This window comes from Panthera leo, chromosome B1 (assembly GCF_018350215.1).
Source record: "Panthera leo isolate Ple1 chromosome B1, P.leo_Ple1_pat1.1, whole genome shotgun sequence".
In the NCBI taxonomy this organism is placed as follows: Eukaryota; Metazoa; Chordata; class Mammalia; order Carnivora; family Felidae; genus Panthera; species Panthera leo.
The window spans coordinates 85,712,666-85,735,240 of NC_056682.1; the positions used below are offsets into that span (position 1 = coordinate 85,712,666).

General features: G+C 42.7%; 1 long non-coding RNA gene across 1 annotated transcript in view; it reads left to right on the top strand.

Annotated features, from left to right (window-relative positions):
- The window catches only part of LOC122217843, a 77,825-nt gene extending 76,751 nt beyond the window's left edge, over positions 1-1,074 (top strand). The window contains exon 3 of the long non-coding RNA XR_006201703.1: positions 236-1,074. This is a non-coding gene — a long non-coding RNA (uncharacterized LOC122217843). The remainder of the gene's footprint in view (positions 1-235) is intronic.
- The last annotated feature ends 21,501 nt before the right edge of the window (positions 1,075-22,575 follow it).

Below are 22,575 nucleotides of genomic sequence, written 5' to 3' on the forward strand. Positions count from 1 at the left end.
TTTCCTAGAAATGGGCTGGATAATTGGGTAATTAGATGGAGAACTGCATTCACGTGAGCAGGGAACTTTTCTGCTTATGTACACACCGAAGCAATAATACCTCAGGAATCACTTAGGTTTCATGTTGGCTTCAGGTGTTTCCATGGCAGGTAAAGTAAGAACTGCTTGGCAGGTTACTTCCTCCTCCTCAGTACCTTTCCTTGATGTTGACACTGCCTTATTCTCCTGTTTATAGATGGAGAGAATCGCTGAAAGTTGGAGTGAGATGGGCATTCCAAGTGGGTTGACCTTGCCTGATACATCTGCAGTATATGTCTGAGACTGCCACCCTCAGCATTGCTTGGTGCTTTGGAAGCCATGGAAGCCACACCTGCCAGTGTGGGTTTTAGACTCTGGTTATAAGTGCCTTTTTTTTTTTTTTTTAAGTATTTGTGATCCTAAAGGGTCTTCTTTGACTTCTTCCCAACTTGATGAAAAGGTTAGAAAATTATGACTGAATAGGGGAAAGCTAAGTTAGAAGCTAGTTCCCAGGGACCCTCACCCTAACTTTTCTGCTGCATGGTTAGTTTCTCCTTCCTTTCTGAAGAGAGTGCCCAGAGGCTGTCTGTGCTTTGTTCTCCTCTTGGGAGTTGTCCCCATCAATCCCATAGGAGGGGTTGTTCACCCATCGTGGCAGCCATGGAGGCACATGACTCAGTTCTCCTTTGAAGAGAACCTGCTGGGCTGTGGGGGTGAGGGACTAGCTGACTGACAGTTTCTAGCTCCTGCACCTTTGGATCCACTGGATTTCTGGATTGCTCCCAATCAATGACAGAGAATTGTCGGGTTACTAACCCATTCCTCCTAAATGTGGAATTATCTAAGGGGAAGCTCTGACTCAGGGCCTTCCCATTGACTTGGCCAAGACTTACTTAGAACCCCACTGGGGTCAATAACTCTTCCAACTCAACTCTTCCTTACATGTCTTCTTTCATGGATGTCAGGCCTGCATCGAGTCTAGACTCTTCCTGCATATTCTTGTTTCCCTTTTATTTTTTATGAGTGTTTGCTCCAATAAATATCTTGTATATCTAATGCTGTGTGGGTGTCTGCTGCTTGAAAGACAGAGGAGACACCAGGAGTGTTCTGAGTAAGCTGGTATTAAGATGGGTTTTGGAACTGGGCTGCCCACAACCTGGCTGACCAGAAAGACCTCATCCTGAGTGGTGTATAGGAGACAGATACTCCCTGGCACAAGGTGGCAACTTAACTGTTGAAGATTTCATGTGTGGTTGCCCCTGGGAAAACATTCTGGTGAGGGAGAATGCCTTTGCCTGTGTGATGATTAAGACATCTTAAAGATATGTGGGGGAACATGGCTTACAAGGACAGGTGAATTTACTGGTTGCTACTAAGTTGTACTGGTGGGCTGCAGGGGAATACGAAGAAACCAAGTACAGTTAACATACAGACAAAAGCTAAGTGTGAGAGCCAGGGGGGCTTTCTGGTAGTTTATAAAGAGGCTTTTATCTCATGCAGTGGAAGAGCAGACACAGTTGAGGAGCAAATTCAGAATCTGATAGGATTGCATAGCCAAAGTGATGTTTACATACTCAGCCAAGACAGATCTTTTATGGAATCAAGGCCCTGGTTGGGAAAACATAAGACCTTAAACACTGAGTCAGGGGCATCTGGGTGGATGTTCTCAAGAATTTGATTCCTCAGGTCCCTCCTAACCCTCAGAGCTCTTGTAGATGCCCCCCACCCCCAGAGTAAAAGACAGCATTTTTGTAATTCAGAAACATACCGTAGGGTTCTTTCCTCAGCAAGGTACCAAGTACCCCTGTCCCCCAACCCAGGAGCTATCGCATCTCTTATTCTGGCTGCCAGGCCAGTAATGAAGATTAAATTTCAGCATACTTCACCTGAGGACATATAGGGTTTGATAAGGAAAAATAGAGATTATATCTCAAAGGAGCTGAGAGAATCAGCTAGCATGAACCACCAGGAGCCAGAGAGGTACCCCTGGAATTAGATTTTGAATATGCTTGATCAAAATGGTTGAACATAAGACTGGAGGTAAAATGACAGCTAGCCAATGAGGGTACTGATTAATACCTACAGTCAGAAGAAGGCATGAATGGAGGAGCAGTAGCAGAGAGCACTCCAATAAAAAGTCCTCACCATTTGCTTTATTTCCTGGACCTGAGAAGATTGTCAGATCTGATCCCATTCACTAAAGAGGTGGCCAGATCCCTAGGCAAAATGAGACTGCAATGCCATGGCAAGTATATACCATGATGATTCCCCTACTCCTCTCCAAAAGGGGCCTATACACACTGGGGAAATGAGTATACCCAAATATTTTGATGCTATCAGACACAGGTCTGAGTTGACATTGATGCCTAGAGAAGAGACCTGAAGTGTTATCGCAGCCTTCTGTTAGAGTTGGAGATCACAGAGCCAGGAAATAAAGTAAGTCCTGGCTAAAGCTTGGCTTCCAGTGTGTACTCTAGGTAGTCTTTGGACCACCTAGTAGTCATGTTTCCAGTCCTTGAGTATATAATCAGAACTGATACACATAGCATTTGGTGTAACCCAAACATTGGATCCTTGGCATATTGGGTATGAGCTATTGAAGGCCAAGTGGAAGCCTCTGAAATTGCCCTCACTCTCCACCCTATCTCCAACTTAGATAGTAAATCAAAGGCAATACCATATTCTAGCAGTGGATATTTGTGCCCATTAAAGACTTCAAAGATACAGGGTGGTGGTCCCCAATATATCTGTGTTTAATTTGCCAGTCTGGCCCCATTCTCAAGTTGGGTCCTTGAGAATGATTATTTTCTACTGCAGACTTTGCCAAGTAGTAGTCCTGATAAAAGCTATTGCGCCACATGTGATTTCATTTCTAGAACAGATTAATATACTTCAGGTATACGGTACATAGCCACTGATTGGTTACTAAAAAACGATTTTGTTCTCGGGATTTTTTTAACTCAGTCACTTTCTGCCACAACATAGCCTCTGGGGATCTGGACCATCTGGACATTCTGCAGAATGTTACATTGATCCATTATGTTGATGACATCATGTTGATTGGGCAAGATGAGCAAGAGGTGGCTATACGCTGGAGGCCTTGGGAAGATATGTACATTGCAGAGGGTGTGATATATGAAGAATCAGGGAGCTGCTACTCAGTGAAGTATGTAGGGGTCCAGGATATCCCTGCTAAAGAGGTCTCTTTGGCCCCTTCTGAAGATAGCACTTTCCATACTTGGGAATACTGTTCCAGCCCATATACCAGATGACACAGATGACTTGCCAGTTTCCAAGGGGGCTTTGAGTAGGAATGGGTTCTTCAGCAGCTCTAGCCTGCCTGACCATTTGCACCATACGATTCAACAGACTCTATGGTGTTGAAAGAGTCAGCGATAGAAAAATATATAGCATGGAATTAATGGCAAATCCCAGTGAGAAACAATAATGCAGGTCTCTGGGATTCTAGAGAAAGGCCATGCTATGTACAGCAAAATTATGTCTTTTGAGAAAACTCCTGGCATATTTTTGGGCATGTTTCTGATGGAAAGCTAAACCATGAGGCATTGCATGACTATGTAGCTAGACTATCTATTGTGATCTAGGTTCTGTTGGAACTGCCAAGTCATGAAATCAGATAGGCTCAGAAGTAATTTGTTGTGAGATGGAAATGAGTGGAACCAGAAGCATAAGGAGGTTGCATGAGCAGGGAGCCCAGACCCCTTTGTCACCCATTGTGGTTGCATCAGTGCCGCACATGTTGCCAAAGGAGTGCCTCATATGACCAGTTGAAGGAAGAGAGAGAAAGTCCAAACTTGACTAATGAGTGGTATGTCAGCTTGCCAAAAACAAGTTATCCTGCCGTAGTTGTATTGAGGCTAGTAGAAGATGTGGTCAAAGAACTTTCCTTTTTTTTTTTTTTTTTTTTTTGAGAGAGAGAGAGAGAGAGTGAGCATAAGCAGGGGAAGGGTAGAGAGAGAGAACCTTAAGCAGACTCCATGCTCAGTTCAGAGCCCAACATGGGGCTTGATCCCACAACGCTGGGATCATGACCTGAGTCGGACGCCTAACCTATTGAGCCACCCAGGTGCCCAGGATTCAAAGAACTTTCTTACTGAGCACAATAGCAGTAGCCAGGGTATCAGTGTTCTGTTTTGTTTTTGTTAATTTTGTTTGTCTTGTTTTGTTTACAGCAGTTACCTGAGTTCCAATTCCTATAAGGTAGTGTAAAGAATGCTAAGTGACACTTGCACATATAGTAGGTTCCATTATAGGAGAGAAACTTTGAACTTATGAAACCCAAATCTTCTATAATGGATAATAAGTATGCCTGCTTTTTGCTCTGGAGGGAGACACTATCTCTGTTTTCTAAGGCCAATCACTATACAAACATCCTGGAGAAGATGATCTAGAAAGAAGGTAGTCAGTGCCTCTCCTTGCAAACATACAGAAATAAGAGATTCGTGAGAATTGTCTCTTGCATGGCTCAATATGGGACACAAGCTAAAAATGAATGGCAGCTGTATTACAGCCATATTCACAGGGTAACCTTGAAAGACAAGAGCAAAGTAAAAGCTTCCCAATGGGCAGAGCAGTGAGCATTGTACCTGATCATCCATTTTGTAAGAGAGAGAATGAGGTGAGAATGTATGGTTGACCCTTGAACAATGCAGGGGTTAGGGGCACCAAACCCCAGTGCAATTGAAAATCTGCATATAACTTTTGACTCCCCCCAAACTTAACTTCTAACAGCCTGTTATTGATCAGAAACTTTATCAATAACAAACAGTTGATTAATACATATTTTATATGTTGTATGTATTTTATACTGTATCCTTACAATAAACTAAACTAAAGAAAAGAAGGTGTTATTCAGTAGATCATAAGGAAGAGAAAATACATTTATAGTCCTATACTGTATTAAAAAATATCTGCATGTAAGTAGACCTGAACAGTCCAAACTCATGTTGTTCAAGGATTAACTGTACAGAGATTCCTGGGCTAGCCAGGGCCTGGGAGTAAAGAACTGGAAGATTGGTGAGGAGTCCTGGGGTAGAGGCATGTGGATGGACATAGGGGGTTGAGCATGAAGTGTCAAGATTGTTGTATCACACTTTAATACACACTAAAAAAGCATCCTCACAGAAAAGGTACAGAGTAACCATGTAGACAAAATGACTTGGCCAGTTGATATTAGTTAGGCATTCTTTGTCATGAGCTGTCTCAGAACTGGCATAACGAACACATTAAAGGAATGGCCACAAGGACAGAGGTGGAGACCATGGATGGACCCAGCAGGACTGGCTTCCACTTAATGGGGCTGCCTTTGGAATGCCCAGCCTGTCAGCAGCAAAGATCAATATTGAGTCCCTGATGTGGCACTCCTCATGGAGACCACTGGGCCATGTGGTGACAAGTCACCTACATTGGGCCTCTCCGATCTTTGAAGGATTAGCAGCTCTTCTTCACTGGGATAGAGACCTTTCTCAAAATGAGTTTGGGTTTCCTGCCCACAGAGCCTTAACCAGCACACTATCCAGGGGTTTGTAGTATGTTTGATCCATAGTCTCAGAATCCCTAACAACACAGCATCCAACAGAGGACCCATTTCACTTTGAAGAAAATAAGGGAGTGGACCCATGGGATCACTCATTGTATCACACACCACATCATCCAGAGTCTGCCAGTCCCAATGACTTACTGCCTCAATTTTGCTTCCTGTTCCCACCACTCTGAGCTCTGTGGGCTTAGTGTCCTGGTCCCCACAGGGCCACAGTCTTGCAAGGGGACACAGCAAGGCACATTCTATATGTGCTTGTTATGTGTGTCTATGGGACGTGTGAAAGATAATGCGTGTGTGTGTGGTAGTGGGTGTATGTGTTATGTGTGTGTTGTGTATGATCAGGTGTGTGGTACATGGCATGTATCTGTATGTGTTGTGTGTGTATGTGGAGGGGGGTGTTTCTATGTGTGTATTGTGCGTGCTATGTATAGGTGCACACGTATATATGTACATATATGTGTTGTGTGTGTGTGCATAAGTGCTACCATATGGGTGGTATGGATGATGTGTGTGTTCATGTTTGTTATATGGATGTGTGTGATACATGTGGGGTGTGGGAGGATTTCTATACCTGTGTGGTGTACATTTAAGGCATATGTATGTATTATGTGTGTATATTGTGTAGGAATGTGTTTTTCTGTGTGGTGTGGGTACATTGGTATGTTATGTGTAGGGTGTTTGTGTGGTGTGTGTATGTGTGTACCAGTGGGTTCTGTGAGTGTGGTGTGCATGTGTGATACGTGGTACATGTTTGTATGTGTTTATGTGCTGTACATGTTTATATCTATATAGTATGTATGTAATTATGGAGAATAGCACATGTGTGTACCTGTGGGGGTATATGTGATGTAAGCAGGGGGTGTGGGTGATTTGTGTACATGTGTGGTGTCGAAGTCGATAGTGTGTGTCCAGCTGTGTGTTGTGTGTGGTGTAGTGCACAATTATAGTATGGGATTGGTGTGTATATACGTGAGTGATATGGATGGATATGTGTACACGTGCCGTGTGTGTGGCATGCTTGTGTGGCGTGTGTACGTGTGTGTATGTAGGTGTGATGTGTGGGGCATGTGGTATATGCAAATGTGTGTTATAAATGGTGTGTGTATGTGTGTGCAGTCTGTATGTGACAGGTGTGTGTGTGATGTGTGTATGCATGTGTAGTATATGCAGAGGGTATGTGTGCTGGGTGCGTGTGCACGGTGTGCCTGTGTATACATGTATTTAGTGCATGTGGTACGTGCATATATGTGTGATGCATGGTATGTATACGTATGTGGTCTGTACGTGGCCTGCATGTGTGTGTAGTGTGTGTAGAGTGCACGTGTGGTGTGGGGGGGTGGTCTTCCTAACTGAGCAGTAAGCCCTTTGTGGGAATAGCCAGTGCAGTGCCTCTTCTTCTCACTTCCAGAATGCCTCTTCACTCAGCCAGATCTTGAGAGCATCATTGTCCGACGAGAGGCCATTTCCCAAGTAACTTGAAGGCTGTGTGACTCCCGTAGTTGTCCTTAACAGCCCGGCTCCAGTACACCGCCTCCCGCATACATCACACCGCCCGGTGTTGGGCTGGAACTAACCAACCGTGATATTGGCAGTCACGCTCTCGTGCTCAAACCACCCATGTGCATGTGCTGGGAGGGGGCCGGCGCACAACTGCACGCAGCACCCAATCTGGGCTCCAAACGGCACTGCATTCTTAACGAGCAGGCTGGCTCATTAGAGGGAAATGTGGTCTATAATTCCATGTTACATCGCCTTTTGGCTCTGTTTTGTCTTTGCAGGCACCAGATCTCATCTATCGGAAGCTGCATATGGCTCATTAAAAGGACAGAGTTAGGGAGGGGCAACAGCAGGGCTCTCAGGCCAGATGCCATCATCCCCTCCCTCCCCCTTTTTTTCTTTTTCAGCCCTTCCAATGTTTCCCTTTCTTAGTTTAGCCTTCTCTCGCCCACTCAGTAAAAACTGTAGACCTGTAATAACTACCACTTATCAAGCACGTACTCTGTGCCAGGTACAATTGTACATGATCTCTGATCCTCAAGACAACCTAGAAAAGCATTCTAATCCCATGGTACAGGTAAGGGAACTGAGTGTGGGAGGTTAAGGGGCCTCCCTGAGTGCAGGAGCAGGAGTGGGAAGCCAGGTCTGTCTGGCTGTTACCACTGTGTCACTTAAACTCGGGGCTGTTCACATGCTACTTAGCACTTTGCGTGGTCTTAGTCCAGCTAAGGGAAGAGGGTTCTTCCCTACCCAACCTTTATTACAAGGGAAATGCTGCGTTCCCATCTAAAGTTCTGAAATTTGGAAAAGCCCTATTTCCATATCATTTTTCTTGTTATCTCCATAAGCCAAACAACCAAAATTTAAATCTAGAGACACCCACAATATGCCCCAGCTTCTTACAACCCTGACCAAGAATGCAGTGACCAAGAGCTTTTTTTCTGCTGGCTCCAGCATTAGGCCGTCTCACCCTCTGCTGTCCGCTATAGCAGTAAACCATGCCCTGCATCCAGTAAGTACATTGTTTCCATTTATTTCAGTTCAGTCACCTGGGATTTTCAAAGAGCTGTCTGTGACAGAGGTGTGCTCTGCCACAATTTTCCTCCTATCATCTAAATTGGCTCTCCTCTCCTTTGGCTCCTTAAGAAAAACCTGTTCCTGATTGCAAGGATGTGTCTGTTGCAGGCAGGCAGGAGATGAAATATAGCACAGTGGCTATGAACACAACTTTAGAGTAAGACCTTCGAGACAAGATGCCAATCCTGCTTGCCCCATATACAAACTTTGAGATGTGACGATTGGCTTTGCTTCTGTAAGCCTCAGTTTCCTCAGCTGAGGTTCGAGGAAAATAATGTGTGCAGAGCTTTCAACACGATGTCTATCCAGCACACAGTGAGGGTTCAAGACGTTAACTGTTATCATTAGTCTTCAGTTGGAATGAATAGAAGGCTATGTTAAATTTGCATGATTGTACTTTTACAGTAAGCCGTTAATGATGCATCCATTTAGTTTTCTACTCTGGAAGAGCATAGATTTGATTAATTACAACAAGAATTTAAAGTATTTCCATTATTCAGAAATAACCTACAGAGTCTAAGCTTGTCCCTTCCTTCCTCCCTTCTTTCCCAATCTTTTTTTTTTTTAAGAAAGAGAGAGAGAGAAAGAGAGAGAGAGGTAAATAACAATTATGTAGTCAGATTCACTAGCTCTTCCTCTCCTTGGTAACAGCCTAAGGCTTAACCTTGATTAAGCAACATCACATCTGATATAAGTTCTCTCCACCCTCAACCCAGCCTCTGCTCCCCCTGGGGGAGCAGCCCTAAGCTAGACTCCCCAGCCCTGCTTACAGCATCAGAACATTACCAAGGCTAAGCATCCTTAAAATTTTCTTTTAAAATTAAATAGTTGTCTGCCTACTTGAAGTTGGGCCATTTTATCTATTCTGCAGGACAGTCTTGCCCCTCAGAAAATGCATGAGCATGTTAAATCATTCTGGGGGTACCTAGATAGCTCAGTCAGGTAAGCGTCTGACTTCAGCTCAGGTCACGATCTCATGGTTCGTGAGTTTGAGCCCTACCTTGGGCTCTGTGCTGATAGCTCAGAGCCTGGAGCCTGCTTCGGATTCTGTCTCCCTCTGTCTCTGCCCCTTCCCCATTCACTCTCTCTCTCTCTTTCTCTCTCAAAATAAATAAATAAACATTGAAAAATTAAAAAAAAAATAAAAAATTATTCTGAAATGCATTTAGAAGAAGGGTCCTGATCCAGACCACGCCTATGTATTTCCCAGCTGAATGGCCCTGAGATGTTTTGCTCGTGCCCTTCCTATGAGTGCAAGCAAAGCAAAATTTCTTGACAAAACAAGTTAGGAGTAATAGGTGGGATTTTTTTTTTTTTTTGACACTTCTTATGACTCAAAGCAAACCTAATTCTAGATTGTAGAGCAGGAAAAGAGAGGTGAGATTGATATCGAGGAAAATTGAACATTGATAAAGGAAGTTGCTTTCATTCAGTTTCTCAGGTTCTCTCACTCTCTGTCTTTCTGTCTGTCTCTGTCTCTCTCTCACACACACAGCCCCTTAAAGGGTAACTATGTCCTGCAGATCATACTATGTTAATCTCAATTCAAGCATAGCTGCACTGAAGGCATTAGGGCCTCTCATTTTCACTCACAAAGCTTCAGATTCCACTAAATTATTAAAACTGGACACAGACATCCAATTTTGTGCCCACACCTACTCACTAATACCTCCTTGTTATGGGTGAGGATATATTCAATGCTAAATTTCCTGCGAATTTTCACAGCATTCAGTTTTGAGACTGAGTTACTGCATCCTGTGTGTGTTGGTAAACCTTTCTTTGATTAAAAATGGGATAAATCATGGGGCACCTGGGTGGCTCAGCCCATTACGTGTCTGACTCTTGGTTTCGGCTCAGATTATGGTTTGTGAGTTCAAGCCCCACATCGGGCTCTGTGCTGACAGCTTAGGGCCTGGAGCCTGCTTCGGATTCCGTGTCTCGCTCTCTCTCTCTGCCCCTCCCCCGCTCGTGCTCTGTCTCTCTCTGTGTCAAAAATAAATGAACATAAAGAAAAAAAATGCAGGACTATCCCTATTTTTTAAAAAATGGGATAAATCAATGAGAGAGTCCTTTTACCCAAAGCCACCTTAACTTTCACACAAAGGTCATATATGCACTAATTGGGTGAAATATAAATCGTGTTTCTTTCCACATTCACTTTTAGATCCTGACCTATGTTGTGTCAAGAAATCATAGGCAGCCCAACCTGTGTCATCAAGGTTGGCTTGATTCACAGATGATTTCCTTAAATCATAGAATGATATTAAATGCAATTCCAAAATAGAGAAAGTTCAAAGGCACATTTTTAAAAGCTTATAATGTTGTAGAAAAGGCAATGGGAACCTTCACTCCATTTGCTTCCCTATTTCATAGAGATTTTGAGGGCAGGAGAAGAATATAACTCCTACCGATAACACCTGTCATGTCCTCCCTGGGAAAGGTGATATGGAAGAACTATCATTTTGATCAATTGAGCAGTTGGTGTCTTCTTGCTTTAGGATTTTTTGGTCTGGTTTCTAATTTCTATAAAGTTTAGAATTTCGACCTTCACTAAATGGGTAGATCCCATTTATATTTTTTCCTATTAAGTTTTCATTTTGAAGATTTTGAAGAAAACTGTACCAGGATAGTTCTCATTCAAGATGTCCATTTCTGAACTTAAAAATAAAATAGGCATACTCACAGGGAAAGGAAACACACACACCTGCTTCCTGAACACTGGGTGCAGCTGGTGGGCATGAATAGAAGTCAGCTTCTTCCACCCTCCGCCTCCCATCTCCCAAAACACAGGTGCCCCCACATAGGGTTACCAGATAAAATATAGGATGCCCAATTAAATGTGAATTTTAGATAAACAGCAAATAACTTTTTAGTCTAAGCATGTCTCAGATATTGCATATACTTTTTCATTTGCTGAAGGTGGCCATTCTACCCCAAAAGCCTTTAAACAAATGCACCACAGTGGTCCCGGGGCATCACAGCTTAACAGACCGATCATCCCACAGAATCAAGAATGGGGAAGTATATAAATGTCATTAAATCAACCTCTCATTTTACAGATGATCAAACAGAGGTCAAAGAGATAAAAACCATTTTCTAAGAACTTATAGCTCCCTGCCTCTGTCTCCTAGGGCATTTCTGCTCTCTCCAAGGAGCACGCCTCCGTCCACCAATCCTCAAGGAGATGGGCTCTGACTTTAGGATTAGCACATGGGCAAATGCACCCTGTTTCTCCATGCTTCTGTCTGCCAAAGCAATAGAGACACAGCACAAGTAAATTCTGTCACCTCCCAGAGAAGGGAAATAGAACTGGCTACCTCCATCAGGTGGGGAGACAGGGCAGGAGGGGCAAATTACAAAGAACAAAGCACAGATTAACATCTCAATAAATTATCCTGCCACTTAGGCTTCACAGGTCAGGTTTTCTTAAAGTGGGGGCACACTCATGTTAGTAATCTGTGATTACTGTGGTTGGTTACAGAATCTTCCCCTGGAGACCTTTCTACATCATATAGAAAACCATTTGTCTTTGTTAGCCAAGTTGCAGCTCTACACAGAGACCCACTGGAGGATGAATTTAAATGACTCCCCCAGAACTCCTCTGAACCTTGGAATCTATGAAAATTTAAACAACTAATATTATAATGTTCAAACCTAAGACTAGAATAAATGCAAAAGTAGCTCAGTGTTATTATACAGCTTCAGTATTACTCAAGGCTTTACAGAATCAAGGAAAATCCCCCAAAAGGCCATGGGAAGGCCCTGGTTGCTGTCCTGCAACATCATAAGGAAGGCACAGTGCATTTGGTTGATGATGATTAAGGATGCTATTTATATGTATATAGGGCACTCAATTTCCTTACCATTTGCAAGGGATACATTTTAGAGAGCTCTCAAGACAAGAAAATGTACTGTTTACCACAGAACAGGAATAACTGAAGTCAGAGATGAGACCCCCAGTTTCCCAGAGACTCTCCAGTTGTTCAAGGGGCTTAATTTCCAACCCTTCCATTTCCCATTTGTCCTGCTTTTCCCTAAGTAAGCTGATTAAGGAGCAGGGGCGGGGGGTGTTTAAGTGAAGCTTCCCACAGTCCCCCTGCTCCAAGTGGTCCTAAATTGGAGACATGGAGAAGCACCCCCCCACCCCCCCCCCCCCCCCCACCCTGGCTAACTGGATAAGGGACTAACAGGGCGGAGGCAAGTTCTCTGGGACCCAGGGTGACAAAGACTGGGGCCGAAAAGCAGGAAATAGAACACTGCCTGTGGAAGCTTCCCATGTAACTCAAAATAGCCAACATTTGAAGCCATGAATATTGTAGTTGGAATTGTTTCACAAATTTGGGGGCTGCAAAAGACTTTAGAGCTTACTTAGTCTAACCTGTTTATTTAATCAGTGAAGAAATGAGGGACTCACTACTAGAAATAATTTTGCATCCTTCATTGTTAAGGGAAAACCCTTCTTCCCCATACCTATGGAGGGAGACTCATTAGCACAAAGCTCCTGGCCTCCCAGCTACTTTTACTTTGTCCCCAGGAAGAAAGAGTAATTTAATATGATGGGGAAGAAGAAGCTCACTGAGTGCCACCTAGCCTTTTCCTCCTCTCTTTCTTGAGAATATATTTTCCACTGGAAGCATGTTCTGCTTTCCTCCTGTAGGGAAGGCACACCCTAGTAGGGAGGGGACAAGATGGTCTGCTCAGGTACAGAGCTGTTGAGTAGGTTTGTTTAAATTTAGTGTCCAGTATTCTCAACCGAATCTGACCTGGATAAGGGTTGCTGGGAAATCTTTCCTGAGGACATGCACTCTGAAGGAATAAAAGGACTTAACTAAGTGGAGAGTGGGAAGGACAGAATGTTCCTGGTAGAAGCAACAGCATGTGCAAAGGCCCTGTGGTGGGAGGAAACATGGCAGATGTGAGAAACTGGATGAAGGCCTTGCTGAAGAGCAGAGAGACAGGGAAAGACTGGTGCATGATGAGATGGAAAGGCACATGGGGCCAAACTACACAGGGTCTTGAGGACCATGCTAAAGATCTTGGTCTGAATTCGACTTCAGAGTATTCATACTCAAATAAGGATTTAAGCAGAGACTGAAGGTGGGGGGAGAAGGAGGATGACATCATCATACATGCAAAATGAACATTGATTCTATCTGTATTGTGAAGAACAGATAGTGTGTGTGTGTAGAGTGAGTACAGGAAAGAAATCATGGCAGTTGCCTAGGCAAGAAATAATAACCGTTAGGACCAGAGGTATGTCAGGGATTGAAGATTCTTGTCAGCTGGAAGTCAATTTTCCTGGCGTAAAAGAGAATCATATCCTTAGCTAACTAGACTTAGTTCCCATAGATATCTCAAAAGAAGCAAAAATAAAACCATGGAATTATGTAAATGATGTCAACTTAAGTGTGCCAAAGTTCAAAATCCACTATTGCAAATATTTGCTTTTACTAAAAGTTTTCTCACTTTTGACAAAATTAAAAGGTATTTTTTTTAATTTTTGTATTTATTTTACCTTCCCCCTCTCCTTAGAAAGCCAGGAAATCTTTAATCATATAAGTTATGTCCAGGATAATTCTCACTGGAGCCTTTCCCTAGAAACAAGCATGTATACTCTGTGGGTTGTATTTGTTAAGTGACTAACACAGAAATCAGCGGCCATCACATTCTCTGTTATGTCTCTACTGTTTTGTTTTGTTTCAGGCTTTGTTTGTTTTTATACTGCTTTTCTACTAAAATGGGAAAATAATAATCTCTTTGTCTGTCTAAAAATATCCCTTTGTAAATATTCTTCAAAAGCTCATAAGCTACTTGGTGCGAAACTATTTCCCTCCCTTTTCTACCAAAAGCACAAAGATAAGTTATTCCTTGATAAAATTATTGACTATACATCCCACATGACTTCCTTCAATAGCGAGTAAATATTCCCTCAATAACCATGGATGTGGAATGAAATAAAAATAAAACAGTGTGGAGAATATGAAAATTTGTAGAGATTTAATAAAAGATTTCTGAGAGGATCCAAGGAGGCTGGTCTTACACAAAAGGAATTTGGTAACTCACAGCAGTGCCCCCCCACCAGGAGGGGTCTGCAGCCTAATGGGGTGTGGCCTCCACCAGAAGGTAACAGGTTGACCTGATTCCTGCTTGGCCAAAATGTCAAAGACCTGAATCTCTGTTGAGCCTGTCTCTTTAAGCTCTCAAAAGAGAATCTCCACTCTGAGAAACTAATGTCCTGGTTACCTTTCAAAATCTTACTAATTTAGAGTAAGGGAATAACAATACATTTAAAAACTTTTAATTCTGAAGAGCCTGACTTTTAGACTTAATCTTCAAGAAACTTTTTAAGTCACTTTTAAATATACAGAAATTCAAGTTAAGTTTACAAAAGTGGCCCTCAAAAGACTTGAACAAGAAGAGAGAATAATTATTAGCCTTTATGTTATTTGTATGTGTGTGAGACTCTTAACTGGGCTGCCCAACTCTCCTGGTTTACCTGGGCCCAAGAGTAATTCCCGGACATGCAGCTTTTTGTTTTAAAACTGGGACAGTTAGAGGGAAACTGATATAAGTTGGCCACCCTCCCTAATATATATGGTTCATTAATTTTCTCAAGAAGTTTGAGCATCCATCAATCACTAAGTGTTCACTGAAAACTTACATCTGTGTGGTACTCTGCTAGGCACAGTGAGGGATCAGAAGGAATATGAGTCCATTCCTTGCCTAAAATTCTGTGGCTCCTTCATTGTTTCCCAGGAGTTTATAATGTAATTTCCCCTCAATGACTGCTTGCTAAAGAGAACTTGTCAGGCACAGGCACTGTGGTTGGTACTTGGGATGCCCAGATGAATGAGAAACTGAGTCCGGCCTCAAGGAAATTACTCTTTTGTGGAGAAAACAGCCACAGGTAAAATACAATACAACTTAGTAGGGGCTATTATAGAGCTCCAACGGACCACTGAGCACATACCACATAGCAGAACACGGCTAATTCCAGCCATTGTCCAGATGCAGCAATGGTACTATGCTGCATGCAAAATGCAAATGGAGGTCTAGACTCTAGGTAATAGATACTGTGATTGTTCAGAGGAGAGAAGAGCTCTCTTAGCAAAATGATCATCCCTATTTGTATAGAGGAAGACCTTACTGAAGATAGGATTTAAGGCAAACTCGGGGAAATTTTAATAGGCATGAATAAATACAAAAGAGGCTCTTGCATGGACCGATCATACTAATATGTTATGAACCAAAGTTTATGATTTATCTGGTTCTGTGCACCTAAGATTCAGAAACTAAACAACCACCACCAACAAAAGGTTGATAGGCAAAGATGATATAGAGGTGGAAATTTAGACTAAAGGCAAAAAAGTTTAACACCCCTTGGTGGTAGATGGACTTAACAAAAGGGTCGCATCAGGAAGATAAAGTTGAGAAAAATAGGTTAAGGTCAGATAATGAAGGTTTGTGAATTGCTGAGAAGTTTGGAATTCCTTCTATAGACACTGGGGAGCCATGGAAAGCTTTTCAGAAGGAAAGTGCTATGGTGAAAGTTGTATTTTAAGAAGCTTAGTCTGGCAAAAGTGATTACCCAGGTCTTGCATGAATTAGAAAAGATTCTGAGTTCATGAATTAAAACCAAGGGAGTTTTGCCATGTGTGCAAAGGAATATTAAAGAAAGTTTTCCCCTTTTTACTGCAAAATGCAGCTGTTGACTGGAGGGAGGGAGAGGTTCTTGGCATCTCCCTAAGGTTTGGGAAAATGATGCACCTGCCAAGGGAAGAACTGGGATCTCCTCTACGGGGAAAATCATGGCGGCCATGAATGAACCTTTTCCCCACTAAGAGCCATCTCCTAAGTGAAGAAGGTCATTTGCAAAGGGATACCAAGGGGACAAGATCTTCCAGCTGCAATTTCAAAATTAAAAACAACCAGGAAAATGGTTATACCTTTATATGTCTAGACTGAATCAAACAAAAGTAAAGAGGAAAAACTTCTGTGTCATTCCACATCATAGACTTTCACATTCCTTTCTCATAGTCTATTTCCACCTCTGATTCTACCTGTACAAAATATAATCATGCCTGCTTATAATTACTTATGCATACATGAATACTAGTAAGTTAAACTTGTTCATCTATTTACATAGACAGTGTGATACATAGTAGCTTAGGAATTGCTTCTTTTCCCTGTGATTTTAAATGTGCAACGAGTTTCTTTCTAAAACACATATTTGCAGATGTCACTTTAAACACTATTTTCTGAGATTATATTTTCCATAGAAAACAGATGTCTGCAATTATCCCTTTTTTGACCTCTGAGACTTATCAAAGTCAAATAGGTAATCATCCAATCAGACGGGCTATCATTATCAGAAGAAAAGTAATTATAATCTGAATATGTTTGAACATGATTATTATAAGCTTTAAACTGTTACACTTTTGATTGGGGCAGAATTGGAAGACATTATCACTTCATAATTCAAATGATGTAACTTCACTTGTTTTTGTCATTTAGAATCTGGAGAGCTAAATTTATTTAACAATATAATTCTTTAAACATGAACAAATTATGCAATAATCTCTTTAAAACCATGAGAATGCTTCTCAAAATCTTGACAGTAAAATTAGGGGAATTTTTTTTTTTTTTAACTAGAGCAAATCAGAGCTCGGCACTGAGCCCATCAGAGTGGGAAGCTCGAGGCAGACATGTTCATTTGACAGACATTTTGTGATGTGCTTGGTTCTGTTAAAGAGACCTGCTCCCTTTCTACCTTCCTCTAGAGGCCCACCCATTGTTGGTCCAAAGCAAAAGGAGAACTAAACCTATAAATACAGAAATGATGAGTGAGAAAGAAAGGAGAAAAGGTGTATAAGAAAAAAAAAAAATCTTTCCCAAGAAAATACATAAACAGAAGGGTGAATTAAAGTCCAAACCAGAACTGAGAATTTCTTTAAAGGACTTAAGGACTTGGAGGGTAGGGGTTGGGGGAGGCATTGAAAACCTAATGATCAGTACATGTGGAGTCGAACTGCTCTTCCCATTGAAAATAATTTTATAAAAATCTGATAACACAATCCTTTCATCCAGACATTTGCTCAGGTGTTTGCTTAACTTGGTGGGATGTCCTGATTTTTCTCCTCTAGTGTTTCCAACTTCTGTGGTTTGGAGCTCATGTGCTCACCTCAGGAATGAGATGTGATGGCAGGGCACTCCCGGGCTATTACTGGGGCCTGTGTCCACAGTGGGCTGGTGGATGTGTGTGAACAGTGAGCACTCAGAGCCCTGTCAGAGAACTCCTGTGACTTAAAAATGTTTGGTGTTATGGCCTGTGAATGTGGCACGGGCGGAGCATTAGAAATAGTCACAGACAGGAGCCTTTACAAGGTTTGAAAGGTACTGAATGGTTATTTTTCCATGGGCACAGCGTTTCTTAGGTTGATTGTTGAAGAGGTGCCATTCAACTCATAATTCTAGCTCAGTGGAGTGACGACCAGAGGCTTCTCCCCAACACAGCACAACGTTGGTAAACATCAAGTTCAGACTTCATACCATTCCATCTTCTTTATTAAAAGTACCTCTTTCGGGGCATCTGGGTGGCTCAGTCGGTTGAGTGTCCGACTTCGGCTCAGGTCACGATCTCGCAGTATGTGAGTTTGAGCCCCGCGTCGGGCTCTGTGCTGACTGCTCAGAGCCTGGAGCCTGTTTCGGATTCTGTGTCTCCCTCTCTCTCTGACCCTCCCCCGTTCATGCTCTGTCTCTCTCTGTCTCAAAAATAAACAAATGTTAAAAAAAAAAAATTAAAAAAAAAAAAAAGTACCTCTTTCATTTTCTCTGCCCCTCCCCTGCTCGTGCTCCCTCTCTGTCTCTCAAAAGAAATAAATAAACTTAAAAAAAGTACCCCTTTCTTCTTGTTGTTTCTTCTTGACTTCTTCCCTTCCCCTACTCTACCATGTGTATGTGTCCAATTCCTCCATTCAACAAAGACTTATTAAGTATGGGCCAAACACGGTGGATATAGCCATGAACAAAACAGACAAATATCTCAGCCCAGCTGGAGCTTGCATTCTTGTTAACTTCTTTCTAATGCCTGCTGCTGAAATGTCCATTGATAGCAAAGGTATTGATGGAGTTATCAAAGGTTGAAGGAAATGCTCCCTTTGTCACTCAGGGAATCTGCACCTCTTGGGGGAGGGCCCAGTGATAGCACGCACTGTTAAACTCCCCTGGCGATTCAGACTCTGAAAGTGTCAGAGCGATGACAGAGGTACAACTGCCTCCAGGGATAGTGCAGATGTAGAGGAAGGCTGATCTTCGCAGGCGCCTCTTGGAATTTCACCCCATGGACAGATGCCCATTCATTGTGTCCCTCTCCAATGCCGGGCTGTACAGAAAGCCCCTCTTCTCTGCCTAGTGCTGCAGAGGCTATGAGCTCACTACTTTGCTAGTCCCTCACCAGCAGAAATCCTGTTTTACGAATGTGACTAATGATTTATAACTCCCTATCACCTAGCACAGGGCCTGGCACAGTGCGAGCCCTCAAAAACCTCCAAATAAAGGAATGGCTGTCAACTTCACTTCCCCAAACCTTTGACACTCTGTTCAGTCTAAGTGGGAAGAACTTTCTTCACGTGTTCCCTGTTGGTCACAGATTCCCACCCTAACTTATTATCTTGCAAGATGTCAAAGTGGAAATTTCCACCTTGACTCTTACTCTACATCTCATTGAACCCAGGCACTGGAATTGCAGTACCACTTTTTGAGGGGGATTTTTTTTGTCTCTATTTAGTTCATCATGCTGAATGTTTTGTGCATCCATGCACTGCTTCTGATGGATTTAGCTTATTAAAGCGAATGGCATCCAGCTGCAACCCCCCTTCTTCTCTTTCCCTCTAATCTACTTTCAAGTAACCAAAGCAGCCTATTAACACTTGGTGTTTCCGTCGGACCTTGCACATTCGTGCCTTTGAGCCTGTGATCACATCATTTCCCATCTTTTCAGAATATTATTTCTCCCCTGCTTTGCCTGGCTTCGTTTTATCCAACTTTCAAGAGCCTGCAGCAAGCTTAATGGCTGTGTAGTCTCTGAGTCGGGGCACCAGCAGTCTGAATGACGTATTCTCCACAAAGCCTTTTTTGACCAATACAAGCCATCTCTTCTTCTCATTGCTTAGTGCAGTTATTTCATGTAGAAATTATTCAGCACCCTCCTTTGCTGTGTCCATTATCTTTTTATGTAGCTGTAGATATACACATGCATGCTTAATTAGCTGGAATAATAGCAGTATAGCACACAGGTTAAGAACATGGTTGACGGGTGCATAGACCTAGGCTTCAATATAGGTTCTCCCCTCGGGGGAGAGATAACTGAGGACAGGTTACGTCTCTGGATTTCAGCTTTGCTGTCAATAAAATGGGCAACTGTATCTACCTGAATCAAGCATGTCTTTTTATTCTGATGCTTTGACATCTGGGGCCTCACTGACTTTGGAGAGACCGTCCCTTTCAGGGCTAGTCAATCTCTAGAATTGGCAAGGGACTGGCCTGCAAGCATACCTTTTGTATGCAAGCCAAACAATCCAAAGCCCATACCCCCAACCACCTCCTTTATTGGGGTCTCATGTTCTGACCACTAGTCCTGTGCCCTAATCACCTCAGAGCAACTGGGAATAGCCCCTTGGCCCCAGAGTCCACTAAAATGATTCAAACCAGCCAATCCTGAGCTCACTTACCATGCCTCACCCATTTCCTTGCACAGAGGCCATAATAAAGGCTCTTACCCTCGATTTCCCCTGCTCCCTCTGCTTCCTTACTGACCCAGCTGTTCCACTGGGTGACCTCCCCATGGTGTGTCACATCACTTCCTGTGTCTAGGGAACTGTGAGTAAAAACTTCTTTCTTTATGACAGTCATTTCCCTGTCTGCCTGTCTTACCATACCTGATTAAAATCAATCCTGGATATATTTTCAAACACTACCTCATAGGGTTATGGTAATGGTTCTCAACTGGAGGTGATTTTTGACCCCCAGGGGACATATGGCAATGTCTGGTGACACTTTTAGTTACCACAACTGGGGCAAAAGGTGTTATTAGCACTTACTGGGGAGAGACCTGGATGTTGTCAAACATCCTACAGTGCACAGGTCACCCACAAGAATTCTCCTGCCCAAAATGAAAGTCCTGGCAAGGGTGAGAAACCCAGGGTCCAGTGAGGATTCAGTGAGGTAAATTCTCAGACCGTACTGTGCACTGGAATCACCTGGTGGACTTACTAAAATACCTATTGCTTGGCCCACTCCCAGAGTTTCTGATTCTATAAGTCTGGAGTGAGACATGAGGACTTGCATTTCTAACAAGAATTTGCATTTCTAACAAATTCCAAGGTGATGCTGACACTGATATTTCAGCACCAATTTTGAGAATTATTAGCCTAATTCATAGCAATCACTCAGTAAAAGGTATCCCATAATTATCATTTTATCAGATCCTTTAGGGCAGAGACTGCCCCCTATACTTCCTATCGTGCACATCATTGGGGTTTGCAACAGGCACTCAGTAAAAGATACTGATGGCTTTTTGACACAAGGTACTCCTAAGTGGCAAACTCTACTTACTGAGATTTCTTTGGGGACTAGATGAGAAACTTGTCTAGGTAAGAATATGTTCTAGTTAGCTGCTGCTGCATAACAAATTATCCCAAAATTTAGTGGCTTAAAGTAACAACCATTTTATTATGTATCATGATTTTGTGAGTTAGGAATTTGGTCAAGGTTCAGCAGGTTGATCTGTTACATGAGGTATTGATTGAAGCTACTCAAAGATATTTATCTGGCTAGGAGGTCAATAGATTCATATGTCTGACACCTTGCTGGAATGGTTTGAAGGCTAGGCTCCACTGGGACTGTCAACTAGAGCTCCCCCCTGTCAACTAGAGCTCCATGGAGTGTCCTCAGGGTAGTCAGACTCCTTACAAGGCAGCTTAGGGCTCTAAGAAAGAGTTTTGCAGCTCTCAGGGTGAAAGGCAATCTTGGCCTTTTATAACCCAGCCCCAGAAGTCCCATTTTGCCATTTCCACTATACTCCATTGGTGAAAGCACTTATTAAAGCCCCCAACCCAGTGTCAAGGGAGGACGTATGGATCCCATGTTTTAATGAGAGAAGAGCCAAAGAATTTGCTGGCCATATTTTTAAACTACCACATGATGGTTGGTTGCAGCCATGTTTCTAGTGAAGAGAGTAGAAGACATAAGCAAATGACCCTAGGACTCTATAATTTTACTCTGTTATTCTCCGTCCTGAACTTTTGATGTTATATCCTCTCTCCAAATATATCACTGCAAGCCAGGCAGCTTCCCCCACTACTGTCTTCGTCTTCTGACTGTGAGTTGGAATAAGTATCCATATACCTGTCAGAATTGCCTAGTGCAGTAAAACCCACAATGAAATGCCCTTCCCTATTGCAGGTTCATTACACAGCATGAAAAATCCTATCCCCCAAGGACACAGTCCCAGATGGCATTTCTGTCTCCCATTGCAGTCTACAGTGCCTGTGCTGCAGTTATGTGCCTGTCCTGGTCCCCAGCGTGGCGACCAGGTCCTATACAACCTGATCCAAATGTAATGCTTCTGTTATCTGAATGACGCCTTCTCTCATGTCTCCGGGGCTGTACTTACTCCCTCTGAGATTCTAGGCTCTCCAACCAGCTCAACATGTCAGCAGGAGCTAAATGATGACCTCAGCAGCAGCCAAGGATTATTTCGGTTGCATTATTCTCTGTGATTATCCAAAAGGGAAAACAAAAAAAGTCACTTAAAAATGCAGCTTGTGCTCTTCCAGTACAACAAAGGATCTCCTGGAAATCTTTTATTTTTTAAATGACATTATAATGTATGCTTTGTTTTGTTTTCATCACTTTTATCATCTTTTCCTAGCAGAGGCCCAAGTGACTTGGCTGGGGTAAGGGGGGAAAATTATAATGATTCATTTGTATACATTTGTCCTAGAGGGAATTTGACATGGTGGAAATATTATCAGAATATTAAATTAGAGGCACTCAACATTATTCTCTGTTCTATTTGAAACCAGACTCAAGGTACAAACATATGGGGCCCAAGAATGCCACGGTAATTCAGTAATTCATGAGCCCCTACCAGAGCACCTTGGTTATTTCTGAACTGAGTTGACATAAGTATTCTCCTGTTGTGGGCACCCTTGGTACTTCTGTTTTGGTGAAATTTTTAGCTAGCCTCTCTTCCATACTCAATTCTTGTTATTAAAGTCTCTCTCTAAAGGCAACAGCTGATGTGGTTCTGGAGAGGCAGCCGCATACCCAGCTCTTCTGAAGACCAAGTGCTTTCTAACAGATCTCTCCCAGCAAGGTGTTCCCTTCCTGGCCCTTAGCAGCTCTTGCCCTGAATCAGA